The sequence below is a fragment of the Rattus rattus genome, chromosome 7 (genome assembly GCF_011064425.1).
Source record: "Rattus rattus isolate New Zealand chromosome 7, Rrattus_CSIRO_v1, whole genome shotgun sequence".
Taxonomy (NCBI): Eukaryota; Metazoa; Chordata; class Mammalia; order Rodentia; family Muridae; genus Rattus; species Rattus rattus.
In genome coordinates, this window is record NC_046160.1 from 74,094,228 (window position 1) to 74,121,885 (window position 27,658).

Consider the following 27,658-nt stretch of genomic DNA (forward strand, 5'->3'; position numbering starts at 1 on the left):
TATTAATATCTCCTTTTTGCAATAGTGAAACTTTATGGGAAATTCATTGACTAAGGAACAGTTTTGGATTAATTATACATTGGGAACATTATTCTTTCAGATTTAAAAAGACTGAAGTTATGTTCTATATGCTCATTTGTTAATTGCCTGTTTTTAGAAACAGCAAAATCATCTTTCTTTAATGTATATAGATTAAGCCTTCTTTTTCAGATTTAAACTATTAAAACACATTTATCATTTTGGCAGTTTATTAAAATTACAGAGTAGTGTGAAGTTCATAAACATCTGAACAATTCACTCATAAATTATGTTCATTTTAAATATTAAAGTACTGAACAAATAGGTGGACTTCTATAGAAATACTTTTTGCTTAAAAATGAACAACAGCATATGTTATTCTTTTATCGGGCTTATTTCCTTTAACAGAATGAGTTTCAAGTTCATTTGTCAAATGCATTAATTCACATCATCAAATAATTAAATTATTATCCTTCCTTATTTTTTAATATGATGGATCGCATTTACAGGTTTTAAACTTTAATCTCTGGGCTAGCATCATTAGTGATGATGGTAGTGACTCCAATGCTGTACTTGATGTCTTCATGAAAGTGGAGACCACAGTAGACCTGAGAGATACCCTTCTGCCTGTGGCTTTCCTAGAGCATCCGGGCTTCCCAAGTTTTGGTTGGTAATGCAGCTGGAAACTTATCCAGATGAAGTCACACCATGAAATATAAAAATCTCTCTCTCTCTCTCTCTCTCTCTCTCTCTCTCTCTCTCTCTCTCTCTCTCTCTCTGTCACACACACACACACACACAGTTCTTATTCATAATCATAAACTTAACTCTGCAATACATTTAGACTTGGAGAGAAATGAAAATATAAAACCCAAAGAACTTCAGTAAGAGCAGAAATTATGGGTTTTGTGAGCAGATGGGGTGGGAGCACTCTATGCCAGCAACTCAAAAGAATTACAATTCTCCTCAGTTAGAAATGGTGATTTTCTTGCTGGTCTTGTCATTCCTAGACCCAAAACACTCTATGGTTTCCACAATGCTCATTCCTTCTTTCTACCTCCCAAATTCCTCATGTTTCTCATCTAGCCACTCAGTCTTGGCAGTACAAATAAAAAATGGGAACCATTTGATTTTGTTCCAGCATTTGCCATTTGCAAGATGACAGGACCTGTATGCTTCAGAAGGATGTTCTCATCTTCAAATTTCTACCCATAGATTGACCTTCCACCAAGGTCATTATGGTGTGTGAAGTCACCCACTCCGACCCCAGGCACATGGTTCCTAGAATAATTCTGTAAAAGGAGGAACCTTTATATCTAGATCCTTTTCCTCAAGTACTCAGAGCACCAAAGTTTTCTGCTGTCTTTGGAACGTTTTATGAAAAAAATGTAAGCAGATTTGGCCCAAGCACTTGCCATTGACCAAGATGTCAAAGAACCAGTGAGATTGACCATGGCAGAAGCAAGCAACAAGAGCAAGACAGCAGTGTTTGAAAAGCTGAAAAGTATCTCTTAAGCTAGTAAAAACTCACTGCTCTGTGCCTACATTTTCGGTTTGAATTGTCATGTTACAATGTCTCCAGTATATTAGCTGAGCTCCATAAAGGAAAGCTTTTAAAATTGCAACCCTTAGAATATGGTACAAGTATCTTTTCCAATGTATTCAAATAATAAATAAATAAAAGATGAAGATACATTGCTAGGATGCTGTCATTTGAAGTTAACCTGTGAAAGATAAAAAAAGATGATTTTTGTTATTTCTATCCATTCAAGACAGAAATTTATTTTGAATTATCAAGTATAAAAAATTTCAGCTTGGGAATGAAGTTTGGATCCAAAATACATGTGCATTATAGATTTTATTGCTAGTAATATTATTAAAATATAATGCTATCATTTTCTAGCCAATTTATTTGATTTCAAAAAATAACACATAAAAAAACAAATAAAAGTTCTAAAACCCCAATGTTGCTGATATTTTCTATTTTTCTGATATGCTTTCTCTACATTGTCATAAATAATCTGTCTTTTCCATAACCTATTTTGAAGATGCAATGGATAAATGGGCCAGGGTACTGTACTGCCTTAGACAAGGCTTTTCCTCAGAATGAATGAGGTATATATGAATTATTCTTCAGTGAAATAAATCGTTTATGTAACTTTGTCTTTCATGATATATAGAGCTCCTACAGAGAAGAGATATGACTTTTGTCAGAATTTACTCTGGTTTAATTAACGGAAATTATGTGGAGAATATTGGCTAAACAATGATTGCAAAAAATTGAATTAATTAAAATATGACACCATATTTCTGAATATTATAATTAGCTATAGCTGGTATACATATCTTGACATTTAAATCAAGTATTGACTGCTGGAAAATTACTGAAATTATGAAAAATGAATTTAATTAATTTTTCTTCTTTAGGTTTACAAACAAGGAAAGTCGTGGGTATGCCACTGCTTAGTTTTCTGTAGGGCAGTGGACTGTGTCACCAGACAGAAAACTGATAAAGTGCAGCAGATTCAGGAACTCCAGCAATTCTTATTATTGAGTATGAAAGGTGTTTAAATCTACTCCCTACCAAAACAAATGACCAAGACACCCCACTGAGAGGACTGGAATGAACACTGGCAAAAGGGACAACACCTGAATTCCTTCCTCCTGCAGATGAGGCATCCCTAACATCTCAGACTAAGCCAATAGAAGGCATCTGCTTCTAGATCCCACCAAACCCCAAAATGTTTATGAGGTTCTATCCACAGAAATAAAGTGCATGAATTATTTCACCAAAGATCTGAAGGTGCCTCTCTTATTGAGCAGCAACACTCCAGGGAAGAATTTTCTCTTCTGAAGCTTTCATTGATGGACCTTGACCTGGCCCACCAGGCTTGTGAGCCTGGAGCTCGCACTTGACCACAACCACTTTCTGCTCTGTGGCCCTGATTTCGGAGTCTAGCTGTCTGCGGTTTTCTGGCCACCTGTCACCAATACTGGGCCAGAGGAGACCATGGAAAAGGCCCGTCAGCTTGTCTTGCTCCTGTCTTTCTCTTGTCTTCACCTAGGAGAGCTGTAACACTTTGGTCATTTGGGCCACTTTCTAGCCCAGAGAGATATTTTGTTCCCAAAAGCTGGGCAAAGCATTCCCTGTTAGCTGTGGCCCAGAAAGCAGACCTATGCAGACTGGCAGACCAATGGGCAGACACATTCATATCTTTTTGTAAAAAAATAAGAAAGAAAAAAACTTGTATATAGGAAACATTTTGATCATGCTTTTCTCTTTCTCCATCTCTTCCCAGATCTTCCTAAATCTAGACTTCCCTAAATCTATGCCTTTTTTCTGTCTTTGTTAAAAAAACAACCAAAAATATATCAAATAAATAAACAAATAAATAAAAATCTAAAAATCAAGAATCACACGAGCACAGAAATAAAACTCACATAAATAACATACAAACAAGAAATCATTAGACAAAAATGTCAAAAAGGCAGTATGAGACAAAATGTCTACAAAATCACCACTGAGTCCATTCTGTGTTGGTCATTTACTTCTGGGCATTGGATGGGGTCCATGTGATATGAATACCCAATGAGAATTCATTGGAGAAAAAACTAATTTTTCTTTTACAAGTGTGTATCAGTGGGTGATAGCTTCTTGGCCAGGGTTTGGGTTCGTGTCTGCTTCCTCCTCTCAGCACTAGGACTCCATTTGTGTTGAAGTTCTTCTGGCCCTGTGCATGCTGCTGAATTTCAAGGGAGTTCATATATTGATCACTCCTGCTGTGCCTGAAGCACATTGTTTCCTTGGCGTCATTCATCCCCTCTGGCTCTTACAATAGTCTGCCTCCTCTTCTACATAGCTCCCTGACTCTTCAGGGGAAAAGTTTGACAAAGACATCCCATTTAGGACTGACTGTTTCAAGGACTCTCATTTTTTATACATTGTCCAGTTATGGGTCTCTGTGTTAGATCCCATATATTCTAGAAGAAAACTTTATTTTGATGGTACCTGAATCAGAAACTAATTCACAGGCATAAGAGAATATTAGGAAATGTCATCCTGAGTGAGGTAACTCAGACCCAAAGGACATGCATAGTATGTTCTCACTAATAAGTGGATATTAGCATAAATAAATGAATGAATGAATTAACTAATAAATAAATAAATAAATAAACAAACAAACACACAAACAAATGAATGTACAGAATACCCAAGATACAGTACACAGAACTCAAAAATGTCAGCAAATTGTAAGGCCCTAGTGAGGATACCTTAGTTCTTCCACTTGGAAAGGAGAAGAAAGCAACCACAAGGGAGGAGGGGGAAGGGACAAGGAGGGAAAAGGGATGAGGGTGTGGGAGAGGGGAACATGATCTGGTATTGGGTGGGGGAAAAGAACTAAAGCTCTGAGGGCCAGCAGAAAGAATGGAAACAGGTGACCTCCGGAGAAGGTAGGTTGGGAAGACCTGGAAAGTGAGAGACTTTCAGGAATCGGGGGGGGGAGGCCCTAAATCAAAGGGCCTACAGTAGGGAGAGAGATCTTACTGAATCCACCTCCAGCATAAAGACAGGGCATCACGTGAGGGATGGGGTTGCTAGCCCACAGCCAAAGCTCTGACCCATAATTGGTCCTGTCTGAAAGAAATGCAGGTATGGAAATGGAGAAGAACATGAGGAAAAGAAGGTCCAGAGACAGGACCAAAGTAGGTTCCAGCTCAAGCGAAGACTGCAAGACCTAACATCATTACTGAAACTATGGGGCATTCACAAAAAGGGACCTATCATGAATGTTCCCTGAAATGCTCAACCAGCAGCTGAGTCAGATGCAGATATGTGCACCTACCCCATGAACAGAAGCTGCTGACTCCTCTGGTTGAATTAGGGAAAAGCTGGAGGAAGCTGAGGAGGAGGGCAACCCTGTAGGAGAACCAGCAGTCTCAATTAACCTGGACCTCTGTGATCTCTCAGACACTGGATCACCAACCAGGCAGCATACACCATCTGAGATGAGGCCTCCAACACATATACATACAGCAAATAGCTCCTGTGTCTGGGTTCAGTCAGCGAAGATGCACCTAATCCTCAAGGGATTGGATGCCCCAGGAAGTTTAGAGGTGTGGTGTGGTGGGTGGGGTGAGGACATCCTTGTGAAGAAGAGGTGGGGAGTGCAGGGGGGCGGAGATAAGGTATGGTATGTTGGACCAGGAGGGGAATAAAAATCTAGAGTGTAAAAATAAATAAATAAACACATAAATTAAAAAAAAATCTCATTGCTCTACATCCCTCAAGCAAAAACCAGTATTTGGTTTTACTTCGGTTCCAAGAACCATGTAGTGTCAGGTTCTTGGCCTCCTGAACGGTGTTATACAATCAAACTTGTGATGTGAGCCTTAAATCCAATTAGAGGTTGGCTGATAATTCTCATAATGTACATTCCTCTATTGCATGAGTATATTTTGGAGGTCACGGTTGTGGATCACTGGACTTGTAGCTGCATGGTAGTTATCTTTTTCCTTTGGTTTTATGCAGACTTGCTTGCAGTTTCACAAACAGACAGTAGGGGTGAAAACTCTCTCTGGTTAGGCATTTGCCCAAATTCTTCATGTTTAGTGAGATACTTAAGTGTTTGCTTTAGCAATAGCATATTGCCATCAGTTTGTGGAGAATAATCAATACCCTGTGTGATAGCATGAAATTTTAGGGGTTGTCCATGAGTTTCCTTTGGCCAACAACTCAACTAGATGTAACTCTTCTTTGATATTTAAGCTTTTTCTTGGTGGCATAAAACATCGGGTTGAGTCATTATCTTCCTTGTTATTTGGTCACTATGTTTAGTTGAGTTCAGATTTTAAAGTATGTCCTTTTGATTCTATAGGTTTCTTCAATGTTTATTTCGACGTTCCCTCTTTCATCTTTAATTTTATTATTTTAGATCTTCTGTCTCTTGTGAATCCAGTTTATATTTTGTCAATCTTACTGATTTTCTCAACTATTGGTTTCCATGATTTTTGTTTTGTTTTGTTTGTTATTTATTTGTTTCTACTTCATTCATTTCAGCCATGAGCTTGATTATTTCTTACTATCTACATAGTTTTTGGGTGTTATTTCTTTTTCTATTTGTAGAAATTTTAAGCCAACTTTTAGATTAAGTTTCAGATATGAGATTTTTCCAATTTTTTTTTAATGTAGGAGTCTTCCCTTTTAAAACTCCATTTCTTGAATCTTATGTTTGATATTTTTCATGGCTCATGTTGTGATCTATTTTTTTCATCCAGTAATAAGGTTTTCTGGATTCTATTTGTTTATATACTTTCTGTTGCTTCTGTTATCTAGCTTTAATTCATACTGGACAAATTGGATGCAGGATTCCAGTTTTCTTATATCTGTTGAGTCTTGCTTTATATTTAGTCAATTTTGTTGAAGGTCCCTCTGCCTACTGAGGAAAAGGATACTCGTTTTTGCTTGGGTAAAATCTTTTGTAATTATCTAATTGATCTATGATGCTATATAACTCTGGATTTTCTCTATTTAGTTTTGTCTGAATGAACTGTCTATTGGCAAGGTGTGTATATTTAAGATACCCATTAGCACAAGTGTGAGAATCAACATGTGGTTTTAGCTATATTTGTGTTTGTTTTATGAACTTAGTTGCCAGTATGTTTGGTACATTTTTGTTTAGAATTACAGTATACTACTGGGAAATTTTTGCTTTGATGAGTATTGCAATGACTTTTTCTACTTTTTCTGATTAGTCATGGTTTGAAGTCTATTATTTCAGATATAAAGTGACTATACCTGCCTATTGGATATATTTGCTCAGTCTATCTTTTTCTGTCCTCTTACCTGATATGTTATCTATCAGTCATGTTAAAATGGGGTTTTAGTTAGAGCAGAAAAATGGATTGGATATGCTCATTCAATATGTTGGCCTCTGTTTGGTTGGGGAATCGTGACAACTGACATGGAGAGTCAAATTATTACATACTTATTACATATTTATATAAATATTACATATTTATTGATCCTTTGTGATTTGCTATGGTATATATTTTATTCCTTCTCTTTTTAATTACTATCTTGATACTATTCCTTGTATCTTGTGTATGGTTAACGTCTTCAGACTGAAGTTTTTCTTCTCGTGTCATCTTTAGATCTAGCCTGTTGTGTAGACATTGTCTAAATGTTATTTCATTGTGGAATATTTTTCTTTCTCAGTCAATTATAATTGATAGTTTTTTCCAGGTATGTTAGTCTGGGCTGATATTTGCTGGTATCTGAGAATTTGTAGACAATCCATCCAGGACCTTCTGACTTTCAGAATTTCCATTGAGGAATCAGGTGCTATTCTAATGAACCAGTCTTTTTATGTTACTTGAGCTTATTCCGTTTCTACTTTTAATACCCTTTTTTTGTTCCGTGTACTTAGTGTTTTGTTTTGTTTGGTTTTGGTTTTGTTTTTTTTTTTTTTTGCACAGCTATTTGGTGTCTCTATGCTTCTTGACCCTTGACAAATATGTCATTGTTGGATTAGGCAGATTTTTCTTTATGATTGTGTTAAAGGAGCTGAAGGGGTTTGTAACCCTATAGGAAGAATAACAATATCAACCAACCAGACACCCCCAGAGCTCCCAGGGACTAAACCACCATTCAAGGTGTACACATGGAGCAACCCATGGCTCCAGCTGCATATGTAATAGAGGACGGCCTTGTGGGGAATCAATTGGAGGGCCTTTGGTCCTGTGAAGGCTCAATGCCCCAGTGTATCTGAATGCCAGGGTGGGGAGGCAGGAGGATGGGGGAGCATCCTCACTGAAGCAGGGGGAGGCAGATTGGATAGGGGATTTCTGGAGGGGAAACCAGGAATGGGGATAACATTTGAAATGCAAATAAAGAAAATATCCAATAAAAGAAAAATATTTTCTATGATTTTGACCTTTGTTTCTTCTGCTTCCCCCATACTTATTACTCATAGATTTTTTTATCTTATCATAGTATCCCAGTGTGATGGTTTGTATATGCTTGGCCCAAGGAGTAGCACTATTGGAATGTGTGACTTTGTGGAATAGGTATGTCACTGTGGGGCTGGGCTTAAGATCTTCATCTTAGTTGCCTGGAAGTCATTCTTCAACCAGCAGCCTTCACATGAAGATGTAGAACTCTCAGTTCTGCCTGCACCATGCCTGTCTAGATGCTGCCATGTTCTTGCCTTGACAATTATGGACTGAACCTCTGAACCTGTAAGCCAGCCACAAATATATGTTGTCCTTGGTCATGGTGTCTGTTCACAGGAGTAAAATCCTAATTAAGACACCCAGATTTTATGGATGTATTATATCTGGATGATTTACAAATAACAATTTTCTTTGACTGAAGTATCCATTTATTCTACCATCTTGAAATCCTAAAATTGTCTTTCATACCATGAACCCTTGGTGCAGCTTACCTCTGAAATTTCTTTGATAATTCTATTTCCACTTTCATGTCCACTTTCATTTTCTCACTCAACTGTTTCTTTATACTTTCATAGGGGTTAATGCTTATCTTTAAGATGCTCGAATATGTATAAAACTGCTACTTTGAAATTCTTGTCCCCTGTTTCATCTAAACTGCATTTCTTAGAACCTACTATCATAGGACTATTGGTTCCTTGTAGAGGTTATTGATTGTTCATACTTATATTTTGTGTCTAGGCATTTGGGGTTACAATGTTCAATGTATACTGAGATCTGGTCTTGACTTTGCTGGTTTGGCATTTAATTTTCCATTTTCGTTGTTTTTGTTGTTGCTGCTGCTGTTGCTGATCACCCTTCTTCATCTTAGACAAGTATGGATGCTGTGCTATCTTTGACACTAAGATTTTTTGAGTCCCAGCCGAGTGTGCTCTTTATGAAAGCCTGTTAGAAACCAAAATGCGAATGCTTCACTCCTTCTTTTAAAGGGGAACAAAAATACCCTTGGGAGGGAATAGGGAGGCAAAGTTTAGAACAGAGGCTGAAGAAATGCCCATTCAGAGCCTGCTCCACATGTGGCCCATAATTATACAGCCACCCCATTAGATAAGATGGATGAAGCAAAGAAGTGCAGGCCGACAGGAACTGGATGTAGATCTCTCCTGAGAGACACAGCCAGAATACAGCAAATACATAGGCTAATGCCAGCAGCAAACCACTGAACTGAGGACGGGACCCCCATTGAAGGAATCTTAGAAAGGACTGAAAGAGCTTGAAGTGGCTTGAGACCCCGTATGAACAACAATGCCAACCAACCAGAGCTTCCAGGGACTAAGCCACTACCCAAAGACTATACATGGACTGACCCTGGGCTCATAGGTAGTAATGAATAGCCTAGTAAGGGCACCAGTGGAAGGGGAAGCCCTTGGTCCTGCCAAGACTGAACCCCCAGTGAATGTGATTATTGGGGGGAGGTCAGTAATGGAAGAAGAATGGGGAAGGGAACACCCATATAGAAGGGGAGGGGAAGTGATTAGGGGGATGTTGGCCGAGAAACAGGGAAAGGTAATAACAATTGAAATGTAAATAAGAAATACCCAGTTTACTAAAGATGGAGCAAAAAAAGAAATAGTTTCTATATATCAGTGACTGAAATAAAGGAATAAAGATGAGCTAGATGGAAAAGACAAAATACCCCCCCCAAAAGAATCTTCACAATTTTTGTGTTATTGGCCTAAACATTGGTTTCCTGTTCCCTATTTTACACTGTGTACAATAGCATTTGCTACCTTAAAAAACATTAACTGATATTTTACTTCCCTTTCTTTTTACAATTTAAGATATAACTGTACAGGGTTCATTCTCTGATTATCTGGGTAGTTGGGTTGATTGCTGGTACTGGTCACAATTTCCCTATTGTTGAGCAGGCATGAAGTCATTCAGAGATCTGTTAGTTAATGCCAGGGTATGCATGTGACTACTTCACCATTAGGATTATTATGTCATGCTGTTCACTGCTGTGCATACAGGTGTCATGACAGGGTAGAACTACACTTTTTTCCCTTATAAAGCTTGTTTTGCATGTTCTAGTACCACAGAAGTTTATCCTCGAGAAGAAGGCATTGTAAACCTACATACAGATAATACTCTGCAGGCTCAGTATATTGTGTTTGTCTGTTTAGAAAGATATACACATACACATATAAAACAATTAATTAAAAAAGAGATCATGAATTTGAAATAGGGTAGAGAGGAATATATAGGAGGATTTAGAGTGATAAAATGAAAGGGGAAATGATGTAAATATAATCTCCCAAAGTTATATCAATAATTTTGAAAATATTGTATTATATTCACCGTTTAAAAGTTTTATGGATAACAAAATGACACAAAATATCCCCTACTAGTATTTTATTTAGCTAAATGTTTTCCGTGTATATTTTTAACACTGCTTAGACAAAATTGACAACCAATGAGTGTTTTTTTCCTTTTTTTTTACATTGAAAAACAGTACAAATTAGCAATAATTTGGTTAGTTTAGATGACATAATTATAATTACTTGGTTAAACTGTATATTCATTTAAATGTTTTATCCGTGTGTTCATTTTCCTTAAGAATATTTATATTTTAATTAGTCCACAAAAGAGTAGTCAGAAGACAATTTTATGTTATGTTTATTTGTCCATTTAATACATGACATAAAACGTTTCAGTCACATAGAACCTTAGATTTTGCCACACATAAGACTGAACCAAATGTTTTCATGAAGATGATTCAATAGGTAAGAAAATATCTATATTGTTTACTGATTCTTCTTTATCCCCTTAGATTATATTCTGCTATCAATGGCTGCTAATGTCTTGCATGAAGTAGTTTCTCAGTAACCTCATTGAATGATTGAAATGTGTCATTCATCTTAAGAATAATGCTCCATGGATAACTGCCATCAAACATACTGGCTGGATGATAGAACATTTTGTAAAATTTCCTTTGTATCAAGCTTACAGGCTTTGAGTGTCTTTTTTTATGCTGAAGTGCTAATATTTTACATGAGATATTTTCTGTGATCCTAACATATATGAATTATACAGTGTTTTTAAAAATATTTAATTTTTATAAACATGTCATGTTTCTTGTACTTCAAATATAAACTGTTTCTAGGACACTTTGTCAAAATATTTCAAGGGTCATTTTTTTCATGTCACACATTTATCATTAAAATTACTTTGGCACTGGAAAATATTTAAAGTCATCAATGGGAAGGATCCATGATAGATGGCCCCTTGTGATGGCAATGTACATATTTAGCTAGGTTTTAAAATACTGAGAATTGACAATTTCTGACTTATCTGGGGAAGAAATATGTCAAACCCATCAGAGGAGTAGTGTCACAAAGCACATCTTTATATTTGTTAATTAGTAGTGAAGGAAATAGTGACTAGTTCATTACTAAGATGTTATTTATGAGATGAAGCCTGGGGTTAGTTAATTCATAGCCAAAAAGACAAGAATTTCTGGAACCGATTGACTATATAAAAATATATATATTATAAAGTACTCATGAATAAAATTTCCTCCAAGTTCTTGTGTGACGTAAGCAAAGTTTCCGTAATAATTTATTCAGTGTGACACTGGATGCCTGAAAATTATTTTAATCTCATTTCCCCAAATTAGTGATATTATGTGGAAATTGACTTTCTAAGATAGACAGAACAATTAAGCTGTTTTGAAAGGCAAGCATAGTTATGATTTATTTAGAAACACTGTGAAGTTAAACTTTTCAGAAGCTAAAATCCCATATTCTGCAAACCTGTTGGAACCCAAAAACTACAGGTGCTTCTTTGAAAAGTGACATTTCCATCACTTACCTGACAAACTCAGTTAAAATACCAAAGTTATAACATTCTGCTTCACATTGCCAGTCGCTGTTTCCATGGAAACAACCTAAGTGACAAAAGTGAGGTACATGCACTTAAAATTGTGAGGTTTTGAGTATTTTACAGGGAGTGCTTAAATAGCTTTGATATTATTGAAGATGACTAGTTTTATTTTATTTGTGCATATTAGTTTATATGAGGCCATATAAATAGCACATGTGTTATATAAAATTAGGCATAATCATCTTTTTAATTTATAAAGTGATAGAATTTTTTACAAATTATTTAGCATATTCAAAAAGACAAGATCCATGCTTAATATGATTAACAAAGCCAAATACAGACCAAATATCTTATAAATCCAGGGGGTGGACTCTAATAGTATTATTTGTTTAAATGTACATATCAACAAATTGTCCTATAATTTTTTATCTTTGTATAAGTAAGTTAATATGTCTCTCAATCTTTGTCAGAAAAGCAACTTTTAAAAAATTGAAATCCATTTATTATAGAATTTACAACTACTAAACAAGTAGAGAACAAGTAATGATGGCATTTTCAACTCCAAGTGAGACAACTGTATCACACCCCTTCTCTCAACAATGAAAGATCATTGTGGAAGATGGTATGCAAAGGTTGTAAGAACTAGAAGTATGGAAAGTTTTCAAAGAAACAGTATGTGTTAAAAAAAAAAACTCATGACTATTATGTACACAAAATCACAGGGACTAAACATATGGGTCATAAAGACTTCATGGGATAATGCCAGCCCAAGTCCCAAAAGGGATAGGGCAAGGACTCTTGAAGTCACCTCTGCCCCTATAGATGAGAAGGAACTGACAATTCATGGTTGTTTGGAAAGACAATGTCAACACTGCTCAAAGATGTCACCTTTGGCATACTTTAGTATATATTTCTATGTGCAGGTACATACAGGGAGCACTAAGTAAACTCAGTGGGTTTTTAAAAGCCCAGGGCTCCAACTGCATATGTAGCAGAGAATAGCCTTGTTGGGGCACCAGTGGAAGTGAAGCCCTTAGTGCTGCCAAGGATGGACCCCCAGTGCAGGGGAATGTCGGGGGTAGGGGAATGAATAGAGGGAAACATCCTTATGGGGAAGGGGAGGGGATGATGGCTTATGGACAGGAAACTGGGAAGGAAATAATATTTGAAATGTAAATAAAGAAATATATCTATTAAAAATAAAAAAAAATTATAAAATGAGTACATGAAGTTTTGAAAGAAAAGTGGTAGAGGGGCTAGGAAATGAACTAGAGCATATTGAAGAGAGAATCAATTTCATTCAAATACATGTATTATGGAATTATCAAAAATTAAAAAGATTAAATAATATACATGCATTCACACAGTGTGTAAGCAATAAAGTTTCTTTTTAACTTTTCAAATTCCTCTTAAACATACCCAGAGATGAATTTACTTTTTGTATAATTTTAAATATAACATAATTAAAATCCTGTAATTCACTCTAGATTATAATAAAACTTTATCATTAACAATAAATAAAGTCACATAAGTTTGATACAGTTTCTATACTTGGAACTCATAAAACAATAGTAATTTTAAAGCCAAGAAATATTACAATATAATTTTATCTTGTACTTTTATTATCAGATTCTATTGTGTCTAAAATAGACATTTATTTGACTCTAGTGATATTAGATTATGCTATTGTGTTTATTTCTAAAGAAATAAGACAACTGAAAGGATCAAGGTGATTTTTTTATTCCCTCCCGCCCCATTACTAGGACCAAGGTGATTTATCTTGGAATGAAAAGTCCAAATATTTTTATTTTTAAAAATATATGATAGTATAAATAAGTAACACCTAAATTCTAACAGGGAAATCCTACCACTAATAAACACTTTCAGGGAAGTCAAGAAAAGACAGGAGTTGTATGATAAAAAACTTCAAGTATTGGAAGAAAGAAATTGAAGAAAATATCAGAAGATGGAAAGATATTCCATGCTTATGGATTGGTACATATATGAATGGAAGCATATAGTAATAAAGGACATCCTACCAAGAGCAACAGATTCAATGAGATTCTCATAAAATTCCACCACAACTCTTCACAACTTGAAAGCACAATTCTTAACCTCAAAACACAAATAACCAAAATAGCTCAATCAATCTTGAACAATAAAGGACCTCATGAAGGAATCACCACTCTCAATATTACATGTCACTGCAGAGCTGTCATAATAAAAATGCTAGGTATCGGCATGTTTATTTTTGCAATTGAAGTGAAGACCCAGGCTCAGATAAACAAGCAATGTCCAGACAGCTATGGACACCTAATTTTTTTAAAAAAATAAAATAGAAATGCATATCAGAACAAAGACAGGATCTTCAAAAAATGGTATTTGTCAAAAAGGATGTCTACATATAGTAGAAAACAAATAGACACAAAGCTCAACTCCAAATAGATAAACATAAAACCATGTATACTGGACTTAATAGAGAGAAGACAGGAAGTAATCTTGAACTCATTGGCACAGAAAAAAGCTTCCTTAACATTGTTAGTTCAGTGACGAACAGCAACAATTAATCAGTGGGACCTCATGAAAAGGAAAGGCTTCCTTCAACAAAGGACACTGACAATTGAAGAAAAAAGAAAGCCTATAGAAAAGATTTTTATCAACTCGACATCTGATAGAGCATTTATATCTAAAGTATACAAAGATTCAAAAACTGGATACAAAATTATTCCAATAAAAATAGGAAAGACACCTAAATATAATTTTCAATAGAGAAAATGCAAGTGCTTGAGAAACAATTAAAGAAATTTTTTTAGTTTTCAGAAAATTCAATAAAAGTTATTTGATTTTTCATCTTTTTCTGTTATAATGGCTAAGATCATTAACACAAATAACAGCTTATGATGGTGAAGATGTGGAGTAAAGTGATTATTCCTCCATTCCAAGTGGGAATGTCAACATGTACAGACACAATGAAAATTAATATTCTGCAAGAGAATAGAAATTGAACTACGTAAAAATGCAGCTATACCACTACTGGGATTATACCCAAAGAACCTTCATACTATCACTAGAATACATGCTCAAAAATGTCCATAGTTGCTATACTCATAATAAACAGGAATACAAACAACCTAGATGTCCTTCAAAAGATGAGTAGATGAAGAATATTTGGAACATTTCCAAAATAGAATAATATTCACCTCCTTAAAAAAAATTGACCTCAGAGGACATTTTCAGTTTCTGCCTGTATCTAGAGCTGAACCACTCCCACAACTCTTTGTACCCAAATGCTGTAGGGGAGAAAGATGGACTCTCAAAAGTGCAGACAATCCTGAAAGCTCAGTGGAGACTACCACATGGGCTCACATTTGTGGGCAAAGAGGAACATGCCTAATACCCTCTAGATACAGGAACCTGTGAGCAGTCAGGGGCAGTCCCTTCCCAGTTTCTGCCTGAGCCCAGAACTGAAAGCCTGTTGCCCAGAGCTCTGCCACACCTAAGAGTAGAGGTAAGACTAACTCTTCTACTCCAAACGACCTGCCTGGAAGCTTCAGGACACACAAACCCAGAAGCAGCTCTCTGTTCCCAGATCCATTAGAAAGAAAAGAAAGTTCTACAGGAGTGCTGACACAGGCTCACACAGAGGTCAAGCCACTGTCAGAGATAGCAAGACAAGCTATGAGAAACAACCTGATGGTAAGAGGCAAGTGCAGGAACCTAAGCAACAGAAACCAAGACTACTTAGTATCCATCATCAGAGTTCAGTTCTCCCATCAAAGCAAATACTAGATATGAAAATACACCAGAAAAGCAAGATTTGGATTTAAATTTGCATCTCATAATGATGATAGAAGATTTTAAAAAGGACATAAATAACTCCCATAGAGAAATACAGGGCAACACAGGTAAAAAAGTAGAAGCCCTTAAAGAGGAAAGACAAAAATCCCTTAAAGAATGACAGGAAAACACATCCAAACAGATGAAGGAATTGAACAAAACCATCCAGGATTTAAAGATGGAAATAGAAACAATACAGAAATCACAAAGGGAGACAACCTCTGGGGATGGAAAACCTAGGAAAGAAATCAAAGGTTATAGACATAAATATCACCAACAGAATAGAAGAGATAGAAAACAAAATTTCATGGGCAGTAGATACCATAGAAAGCATTGACACAACCATCAAAAAATGTAAAATGTAAAAAGCTCATAACACAAAACATCCAGGAAATCCAGGACACAATGAGAAGATCAAACCTAATGATAATAGGTATAGAAGACAGCAAAGACTCCCAACTTAAAGGGCCAGTAAATATCTTCAACAAAATCATAGAAGAAAACTTCCTTAACTTAAAGAAAGAGAAGCCCATATACCTGTAAGAAGCCTAGAGAACTCCAAATAGATTGGACCAGCAAAGAAATTCTTCCCATCACATAATAGTCAAAAATTCAAATGCACAAAACAAAGAAAGATTATTAAAAGCAGTAAGGGAAAAAAAGGTAAAGTAAAATATAAAGGAAAACCTATAAGTAGTACAACAGATTTCTCATCAGAGACTATGAAAGCCAGAAGGTCCTGTGCAGATGTCATACAGACCCTAAAATAACACAAATGCCATCCCAGGCTATTATATCCAACAGAACTCTCAATTAACATAGCTGGAGAAACCAAGATATTCCATGACAAAACCAAATTTACACAATATATTTTCATAAATCCAGCCCCACAAAGGATAATAGATAGAAAACTTCAACCCAAAGAGGGAAACTATACCCTAGAAAGAGCAAGAAAATAATCTCTATGCAGCAAAACCAAAAGAAGATAGCCACACAAACATAATTCCACCTTTAACAACAAAAATAAGAGGAAACAACAATCCCTAATCCTTAATATCTCTTAGCATCAATGGACTCGATTCCCCAATAAGAAGAGAAAAACTAACAGACTGTATATATATAGAAGACCCAGCATTTTGGTGCATACAGGAAACGTACCTCAGTGACAAAGAAAGACACTACCTCAGAGTAAAGAGCTGGAAAACAATTTTCCAAGCAAATTGTTCTAAGAAACAAGCTAGTGTAGCCATTGTAATATTGAATAAATTGATTTTCAACCAAAGGTAATCAAAAAAGATAAGGAAGGACACTTCATATTTATCAAAGGAAAAATCCACCAAGATGAACTCTCAATCCTGAATAACTATGTTCCAAATGCAAAAAGAAACCTTACTAAAACTCAAAGCACACATTATACCTCACACAGTAAAAGTGGGAGTTTTTATCATCTGTAAAATAGTACATTCAAATCAAGGCTTCCATCGGCACAATAAGAGAAAGAAGAATCTAACTTTTCATTGTTTAGAGAATGATCATTGCAGATTTTAATGACATAATTCTTGTGTTCATTCTTGAGGTAATATGAATTATCTCAGCTAATATTTTCTGCAGAGTATATTTAACAACAAAAGTCTGCTAAAATGTGCCAGAGTATGCTTCACGTTGTTTTCCTTTGGTGAGAATTTCTGTATCTTGTTTTCTGTACATGACTCAAGACTGTTTCAGAAAATTAAAAGTGGTATAATTTTCCTATTGTTAATGAATAGAATCAGGTTAGTATAAAACGTAGCAAAGTTATTTTTTCTCACTCACATAATAATGTCTATAAATCAAGCCTATGAGATTTCAAGTGTTTAACCCACTAAGTACCACTGACACCTGACTTGGTGACTTGGATCCTGGTATCACTGGTGAAAGGAAAGGAATCACTCTCCAGAGTTGGCCTCTGACTGCCATACATGTCATGTGAAGGCCTACACTCATATATATTATATTCCCTTATAATAATTAATTAAGAAATCTGAGAAGGAGAATCAGTTTCTTCTAGGGGAAAAGTCTTATATTGGTTGTCTAAACCCAACCATTTGTCAGTCTTGAAATCATTTGCATATAGCACTGTTAAATTGCCTGAGTATGCTGCATGTACACACACACACACACACATATGTATACACACATACAAGAATATGTACACATACATATACACAAATGTGTGTGACAATAACAAGACAAAAAGAGGTCACAGATTTGGCATGGGAAGGAGAGACCACGGAGTAGTTCGAGGTATGACAGAAGTGAAAGTTATGAAAACGTAGTACACATTTAGATATGGCATTCTCAAAACAAAATTAAATTAATGTTAAGTCTGCAAATGCATGCATTTTAAGTACAATTAATATAAAACGTGACAGTATGCAGAAGAGATAAATATATGAGCTTAAGAAATTTCAGAAAAATGTCACTGTTTAGGCCTGAGGGTGCATTTTAAAATTAAAGTTGTAAATATAAACTTCTTACACAAATTTCTAATAGCATGGATATGCTAAATCAAGAGTGAGCAAAGTAGACAAGAACCATAATATGGATTTCAATAGACAGCATACCAACTATCTAGCCATTTAGATGGAAAAGTCAGTCAAACATCACATAAACACAAGTATAAAATGACACTATTTATGAGATTACCATAAAATAAAAGATAGTTGGAAAAATACTTTTGTCATCCCCTTCCTCTGTTTATTTACAACTCTTGCTTATATAGGAAGCTGAAAAAGAGAACAACAATGTTTCATTATTCAACAGAAAAGACACATAATATTTTCTACTAAAGACTCTTCCCTTAACATTAAATTAATTAAAAATAGATAATTGATAGTGTCCTGAAAAACATGTCAATGGATATATAAACATTGGGCTTTTTCTTAGGGGACACAGTTTCAATTCCCAGTACCTATATGGGCTTTAACCTCTGTAGGTGGAGTTGTAGGGACTCCTATGAGCTTTTCCTGCCTCCTCTGGACACAGTGCATAGGAGATACACAGATATACATGTAAGCAATGCACATACAGGTAATCTCATATATATATATATACATATATATAATGAAAAAATTAAACCTGTTTAAAAGGAACATATAGGTATAGTTTTCCTTTACATTTAGAAGTTTAAGGTGAAAAAAATCTCTTTAAAGATTTCTAGAACATTAAATTTATTACCATATTGATTATAAGCAAAAGCAGGCTAGACTGCTAATTTTTTTCTAAGTAATAAAGTATGTTTGAAATCAATTTATCACTATAATTAGAAATGTATTTTCTCATCTATAATTTAATATGTAGACAAAATATTTCAAATATAAAGAGAAACATAATTAGATAGACTATCTAGTAACATGGAAAGTGTATGATTGGCCATTAAGTACATGAGGAAAGCCCACTAGTATACATAATGAAATAATTAGTCAACAAAATAAGCAGAAAAAGAAAGATGGGTGTATAGGAAAACGAAAGATTAAAAATATTAAAAGTTATTGTCATATTTATTTGTGTATAATTGTCTTTTTACTGTATAAAAAAGTACATAAAAAATCCATGAAATAACTCTGAACCTCTATAACATCTGAATCGAGTCTTCCCCTACTTCAGTCTTTGTGTCTTTATGGGTGGGAAAAAGAGCAAGAAGAAAATAACTGGAAAATAGGTATGCAGAAAATTTCACAGCTGAATGTCAGAGTAAAATAGAAATAAAAATAATATCAATAGTAAAATATTAATTTAGAATGCATCTCAGATAAAAGGTAAAATATGAAGCTAAAACTTCTCAAAAATATATATAGGAAAATATTCATAGATGTGTATGTTTGGTGAAGTATCAGATAAAATAACTATTTGATTCTATGAAGTTTTGCTAAAAATTTTTCAATAATATTTTAGCTCTGAAAAGGACTAAGAGAATAAAAGTCATATCATAAATTGAAAAAATATTAGTAAAATATTAAAAACATACTGGGAATATATAGAAAAATTAGATGTCTAAATTCTCATAGCTCAAATCAAAATAGAATAGGAGATCAGAATATATATGTGTGTATATATATATATATATATATGCACACAGAAAGCAATTAAGCACATGACTACTGTTTAGATGATGATTGACATCAGAGAGACACAAATTTAAACAAGACACTACCACATATACTTTAGAATATCTAAATAACTTTAATTAAAAATACTGTTTACCTGTACGTTTGTAAAGTCAAAGAAACTCTTATTACTTTCTAGTAAGAATGAGAAAGCTGACATTACTTAAGAGTATCACTTAACAATCCATCAGAAAGTAAATCATATATATTCCATGTGGAGCAAAAAAAAATGTATACTTAGTTTCTACTCAACTGATTTGAAAACTTGCCTGTAAGTGTATTTATCACTTTTGTTTTAATTGTCAAAATCATAAATAATCAAGGTTCCCCTTGAGAAGTGAATGAATATAAAGTTAATAATATTTTTGATACTTTTACAAAGTAATCCCATGACCATACATAAATAAGGTTTAAAGGATTTTCCCCAAATTAATTAGTTCCCTATAAATCATACATTGTTAAAAATGTTGCATACTGCAATAGTCTATATAATATCCTGGAAGGGGAACTATAAAGATAAAAGACAGAACGTTGTTGAAAGGCATTTAGTTGGTAAAGAACATTAGTTTCACTGTGTGGTGAAAAGATTTCATAAATCTATAATGCTAGACACAAACCACTTTTGTCAAAATCCATTTAATTATATAGCAAAAATAATGAGTCAGTTATTTAAATGAAACACAGGCTGAGTTATCTATCATAAGGTAATCATTGTTTTACTATATTACATACTCATACTATTACCTGTTTTACAAGGATTTGGATAAAAGTTCCTTTTCTTAACAACTTCAGAATTAAGTGGAAACTAAGAACAAAAGAAAATTTAAAAGCCAACGAACTCTTGGTAGAGTTGTACTCTATGGAAGCTAGCATATCCAAGATCAAGGTGCTATTATAAATATCTTGGTCAGATATAGGAACAAATGCAAAAGATGCAGTATAGGAACAAATACACAGACTCACAGCTGTACCATGTGCAGAGATTCGGAGACTTTGGAAGATACAGACCTAAGTGGGATGTCATCACCAAATCCCTCCAATCAGAGATCAGGGGACACTTCAGAAGAGGCAGAAGGCCTCCACATAAAACCAGACACGTTGAAACTAATAAAAGAGGAAGTGGGGAAGAGCCTTGAACACATAGGCAGACAGGAAAATTTCCTGAACAGAATACTAATGACTTATGCGCTAAGATCAAGAATTTACAAATGGGACCTCATAAAATTACAAAGCTTCTGTATGGCAAAGGACACTGACAATAGGACAAAACTGCAACCAAAAGATTGGGAAGAGATCTTTACCAATCTTGCATCTGGTAGAGGACTAATATCTAATATAAAGAAAGAACTCAAGAAGTTAGATTCCATAGAATCAAATAACACTATTAAATATGGGCTACAGAACGAAACAAAAGATTCTCAAATGAGGAATAATAAATGGCTGAGAATCACCCAAAGAAATGTTCGACATCCTTAGTCATCAGGGAAATGCAAATCAAAACAGCCCTGAGATTCCACCTCATACCAGTAAGAATGGCTAAGATAAAATCTCAGATGACGGCAGATGCTGGCGAGGATGTGGAGAAAGAGGAACACTCCTCCATTGTTGGGATTGCAGACTGGTACAACTGCTTTGGAAATCAGTCTGGTAATTTCTCAGAAAATTAGACATATTACTCTTTGAAGACCAAGCTATACCACTCTTGGGCATATACCCAAAAGATGCTTCATCATATAATAAGGAAATATGCTACACTATGTTCATAGCAACTTTATTCATAATAGCCAGAAGCTGGAAAGAACCCAGATGTCCTTCGATGGAGAAATGGCTACAGATAATGTGGTACATCTACACAATAAGTACTACTCACCTACTAAAAACAATGACTTCATGAATTTTTTTTAGAGAAATGGATGGAACTAGAAAATATCCAAATTGAGGTAACCTAGTCACAAAAGACCATACACATATTATATGTACTTAAAGAATAATGGATTTTAGCCCAAAAGCTCGGAATACCCCAAATACAATTCACAGACCACATGAAGCTCAAGAAGAAGGAAGACAAAGATGTGGATCTTTAGTTCTTCTTAGAAGGGGGAACAAAATATTCTTTGAAGGAAATACAGGTAAAAAGGGGTAGAGCAGGGACTGAAGGAAAGGCCATCCAGAGACTGTCCTACCTGGGGATCTATCCCATATGCAGCCACCAAACACAGTCACTATTGCTGATGCGAAGAAGTGCTTGCTGACAGGAACTTGATATAACTGGCTCCTGAGAGCCAGACCCTGAAGTATACAGAGGTGGATGTTCACAAGCAACCATTGGAGTGAGACCAGGGTCTGTACTGGAGGATTTAGAGAAAGAACAAAAGGAGCTGAAGGAGTTGGCAACCCTAAAGGATAAACAACAGCATCAACCAAGCAGACACCTCAGAGCTCCCGGGGACCAAATCACCAACAAAAGAGTACATATGGAGCAACCTATGGCTCCAGCCATATATGTAGCGGAGGATGGACTTGTTGGGCATCAATGGGAGAAGAAGCCCTGTTCCTGTGTATGCTTGATGCGCCACTGTAGGGAAATGTCAGAGGGGGTGACGGGGGATGGGTAGGGTGGGGGGAAGCACCCTTATAGAAGCAGTGGGAGGGGGATGGGATAGGGGGTTTCCAGAGAGGAAACCTGGAAAATGGATAACATTTGAAATGTAAATAAAGAAAATATCCAATAAAAGAAAAAAAGAAAAGGCAGTAGAAAGCATGTAAGAGGAGACAGAATGGAAGTCACCAAGGAAATGAGGCCTTAGACAGCCTGGGACTGACTGATGCACATATGAGCCCACGGAGACCCAGCAGCAAGCATGGGCACTGACAGATCCGTGCAAGGTAAGGTCCCAGTGCTGTGAGAGGAAGTGAACACAAGGTCCAGTTCCCGGCATAGAAGCTGCCTCCTACTAATACCAGCTCACCCAGGAGAAACATTTCCTCCAGCAGAGTCTCACTGAGTATTCAAATCACACTTAAGGGCAGGCTCCGTGCCAGCAATACATGGCCAACACAGATCTAACTCAATGCTACATTTGGCACAGTTTTCATCTCACAATAATTCACCGGCCTTTTATTTTCCCCTATAGATGTTTTGCCTATATATTATGCTATCCAATTTTGTTTTTAATGGTTTTTCTCTGGGCGTGAATGTGTGTGCCTCAGTCCCCTGCATGTGTATTCTGTGGTTTTTCTGTGGCTTGTTTGATCTATTTGTTTATCTTGTCTTATTCTGGACTGTTTGGTATTTATTTCATCTTATTTTACTTTCTTATTAATGTGTTTTAGGTGCTGGTTAGTATTACTGTGAACAGTGGGAAGGGGAAGGAAGGAAGGAAGGAGGGAAGGAGGGAGGGGTAGAGGAAGGAAGGAAGGAGGATGGGAAGGAGGAAGAATTTGAGTGGTTGGGGAAGTGGGGAGGATCTAAGGAGACTGAAGAGGGAAAACTTTAATCAGAATATGTGAATGAAAAGTCAGTTTCTAATAAAAAAGATAAAAAAATCATATTACTTGCTGGGGCCTATTATGCTGCAGAATAAGAGAAAAGTTAATGGAGAGAAATAGAGACTTCTATCATTTTCCTATATGTTTCTCTCTGCCTTTTTTAACATTCTGTCTCACTTTGAGAAAAGTGAATTCTTTGGCAAAAGCCAATAATGATGCAGTGGTCAAAGCAATAATGTACACAACATCTTCATGAGACTTAAACATTTAGTCAATGTATGGATAATTTCCTTTCCCTTTTCAGAAATTTAAGCCATTAGAGAAACCGTGAACTCCAAAGCATTTTCTATTTCAGCGAGCACTAATCACTTTCTCTTTGTTGTTCAGCTTATGTGTAACTCCCATGACCAAGCAAAAGCATGGCTGAGAGAGAGGCTGACCTTCAGACACCCTGTCATTTCGGCCCCTGTTTAAGAGTGATCTCTTCAGTTCCACTATTCTTTTGAAGTATTGTCATAAGGCACAGGCATACTTAATATAAATGTGGGTCAGTACACCACATTCTTAAGCCTAACCAAGAATTTTATAATAACATTCTCTCTGTATTGTGAGTCTTAACTCTAGCACTTCCCCACTGTTTAAGAAGCAATGTAGTTACAGAATTGTTATTATTTGTCTTTCTAAGCAAAATGGCAAGACTGATGATTGCCTGGAAAGTTTTTCTGTAAGAATGTTGATTTAGAGTTTTCCCTGTGAGGGGCATTAGTATTGCTCATGTCCACTACCGTGTTTTTCCAAATTATTCATCTTGAATTATTTATAAATCAGGTTAAATCTTATCTTCGGTGTAGTAGCTATGAAGAAAATCTCCATGGACCATAAATGATGAGAGAAAGAGACGGTAGTGCAAAGGTACTACAAATCAGAGAAACCTGGGGGCTTTCAAATGCAATTCGTGCTTTCAGCAAATGAGCTTATACAAACTCCTATTGAAGACTGAAAAGTATAGCTAGCAAACACAAATGGAACTCGGTGGTATTTCTGAAGACAGGTCTCATATTGCTGTGCCTGTTTACCTTTTCACCTTACCAGGTTTTTTTTTTTTTTTTTGCTTTTATGTTATGGTTTCTCACTTTGTGTTTTTATGAGTTTTGTGTGGGTGTGAGTAATGTTTCGTATGATGTTTTTTCTTTGTTTTCACTTTTCAAGTGATTTTATTTTTGTTTTTGTTTGTTTATACATATGGTCTGCCTGTTTTTTAAATAGAAAAATTAAATAGGTTTTGAGTTGCAAATGTGGAAAGATGGGGGGGAGGAATAGAAACTGTGGAAGGAGAAATGTTTTAACTAAAGGGATACGAACAGAAACTAAAGACATTACACAGTGCTGTTAGAGTATGTTGTGAATCTGAAGAAATGTTTTAAACTAAAAAGTGGATAAGTTTTTTTCTAAGTTCACAAAGAAGCATATTTGAATTCTAAATTCCCTTCCTGCTTTCCGGCAAACATCTCCTCCAGTATGGAAATTCCCTCCCACCCTCCCCCCATTGCTGCCCATTCCCCAACAGTCTAGTTCAGGGGTTCAGTTGTAATGTTTTAGATGAATCTAAAACTGCCAAGAATAGAAGAGAAATATTTAAATGGCAGCTAAATTAGTGGCCAAATATCAAGTTTCATCTTCTAAGAAGTTCACAAAGAAGCAGGGTGATATTTGATTTTTTAATAGGACAAAACTATGCAAAAAAAAAGGATGATGTAAACCTCCTCTCAAATTACAAGTCTGGACTATGATTTACCTGTGGGTCTTTGACCTCATTCCTCTTCATGTACTACATCAATAACACTGTGTCCTCTTTTTCAAATGGGCAAATGGCAGAGGACCTGCATAGCAGCCTGGAGTCAATGTAGAACTAATTTTTGCATTGAAATTAAAGCTGGCACACCAGGAGCTTTATATGGACTGAGTAGATTATAATTAGAAATGTGTATGTGCATATTTACATTTATATATGCATGTAATAACATATAAATATCAATGGATAAAAGATACCACAAATTTGAAAGTGAGCAGGAATGGGTATCAGGAGGGTTTGGAAGAGGAGGGGGAAAGGAGAAAAGTTGTGATCATATTATAATCTCAAAAATGAAATGATTCCTTTAAAGAAAGGGAAATAATTCAAAGCTAAAACGAATTTAGCTTGCTAGGCAAATGGATGGAATTTTATATTCAAATGAAATATATATTTATTATAAAATGGTATTTCCTGTTTAAGAGTGAGGAATATTATCAAATATGTAATCTTAGCATGTGATTTATTTTGAAAACAATACTAAAAAGTATACAAAATAAGTCATCTCTTTTTACCAATAAAAATGCCCTAATTTTATAATTAGTCCCCACTGATATTCTTCGTAATGGCCTTACTGATATTCTCTTTAATGTCCTTCCAGCTTATATCCAATAACTGACTGACAGTTGATGGCATATATCCATACCTGTGTCATCATATTGGCCTGTTTCTCTGTTGTTATCTGTTGAAGTCATTAACACTCACGGTATAGCCCATTCCAGAACTTACTAAATCAAATAGCAATGACTTTATTTTATAGAGTACTTCTGTTTGTTATTAGAATTCAGTTGGAGAATTCTTTTCTTTCCTGTCTTTGCCATCTATTAACTATAATCCATGGAATAGTGAAGATATTTTTTAGATATTTCTAGTCATTTTGGATGTTGCTTGATTGACAATTTGGGAGTTGAAAGGACCAGGAGCTCTCATCAATGCTTCCTTTTCTTATGGTTTGGTTTTAGTGCTTAGATGACAAGGGAGTATCAGAGACAAGTGAGTGGAGCTTCAGTTCCTCTAAGGACCGTGTCTGGCGGTTGCACAGTGCTTTCAGCTTTATTAAACAAGTGCTGCTGTTCAGTAAGTAGGGGGAGATTCAATAGGAAGGGTGGAAACAATATGTGTGGTTATGGTTGTCATTCATATAAAACCCTGCATGTCAAAATGTCTTCCTTGAGGATATGTATCCTTAGCACTACTAGATTCCTCACCTTCAAAGCTGCAACATGTTCTGATTATCATTTTTTGAGTTCTTATTTTAAATAGCTTCTAGAACACTCTGTATAAACACAAAGCATGCATGTTTCCACTGCTTAATATATTTCACTGGCTATCCTCAGATTTTAAAATAAAATAAACTCATCATATCTGAAAGTGCTTTATAAATGCAGCCATTGCCATGGGAGTGCGCACATCCTTCATAAGGCAGTTTCGTGAATCAAAGAATTAAATAACCTGTAGTGCATCTCATCTGTAAATTAATTTTTAAATTTTTTTTCAATTTAATGGTTGACTCAATGCTTTTTTTATTGGTATTTTTATTTGCATTTTAAATGTTATCCTCTTTCCCAGTTTCACATCCATAAACCCCTATCCCATTCCCCCTCCCCCTTCTTCTATGAGAAATTTCCATCCTCTAAAATAAATAAGCATAGTCAGAATGGTCAAAACATTCAAAATACTGTGGATATATCATAGAAAGCACGTTTCAAAACTTATATTGCATATTTTTCCATACAATTCTGGTTTTGGTTTTTATTCACACAGCTTCTCCAAGATTCCCCCCATCCCCTCTCCCTTCTGAATCTGCACCCTTCTTGCCTCTTCTTAGGAAACAAGCAGACATGTTAAAAGTAAGAAAATTAGAGAAAAGACAAACAAACAAACAAACAAACAAGCAAACAGAATGGGACAAAGCCAAAGAAAAATAGCCAAAGAAAAAGTAAGAGACAACAAAAACAGGTCAAAAAGATAAAAAATGTAAAGGAAGAAGACAAAATATCACTATTTGCAGATGATATGATAGTATGTTTAAGTGGCCACAAAAATTCCACAAGAGAACTCCTAATACTAACAAACAACTTCAGCAAAGTAGCTGGATATAAGATTAATTCAAACAAATCAGTAACCTTCCTCTACTCAAAGGATAAGCAGCCTGAAAAAAAATTAGGTAAATGACATTCTTCATGATAGTCACAAATAATATAAAATACATTGGTGCTACTCTAACCAAGCAAATGAGAGATCTGTAGGATAAAAATTTCAAGTCTCCGAAGAAAGAAACTGAAGATCCTAAAAGATGGATAGATCTCCTATGCTCATGGATTGGCAGGATTGATGTAGTAAAAGTGGTCATCTTACTGAAAGCAATCTACAGAGTCAACGCAATCCCCATCAAAATACCAACTCCATACAGTTTTCAGGACTATTCCTCTGTAATACTGCTTGAAGTCAGGGATGGAGATTCCCCCAGAAGATATTTTATTGTTGA

General features: G+C 35.4%; 1 pseudogene; it reads right to left on the minus strand.

The window, feature by feature from the left end:
• Positions 1 to 972: 972 nt before the first annotated feature.
• The window catches only part of LOC116906100, a 41,919-nt pseudogene continuing 15,233 nt past the window's right edge, over positions 973 to 27,658 (minus strand).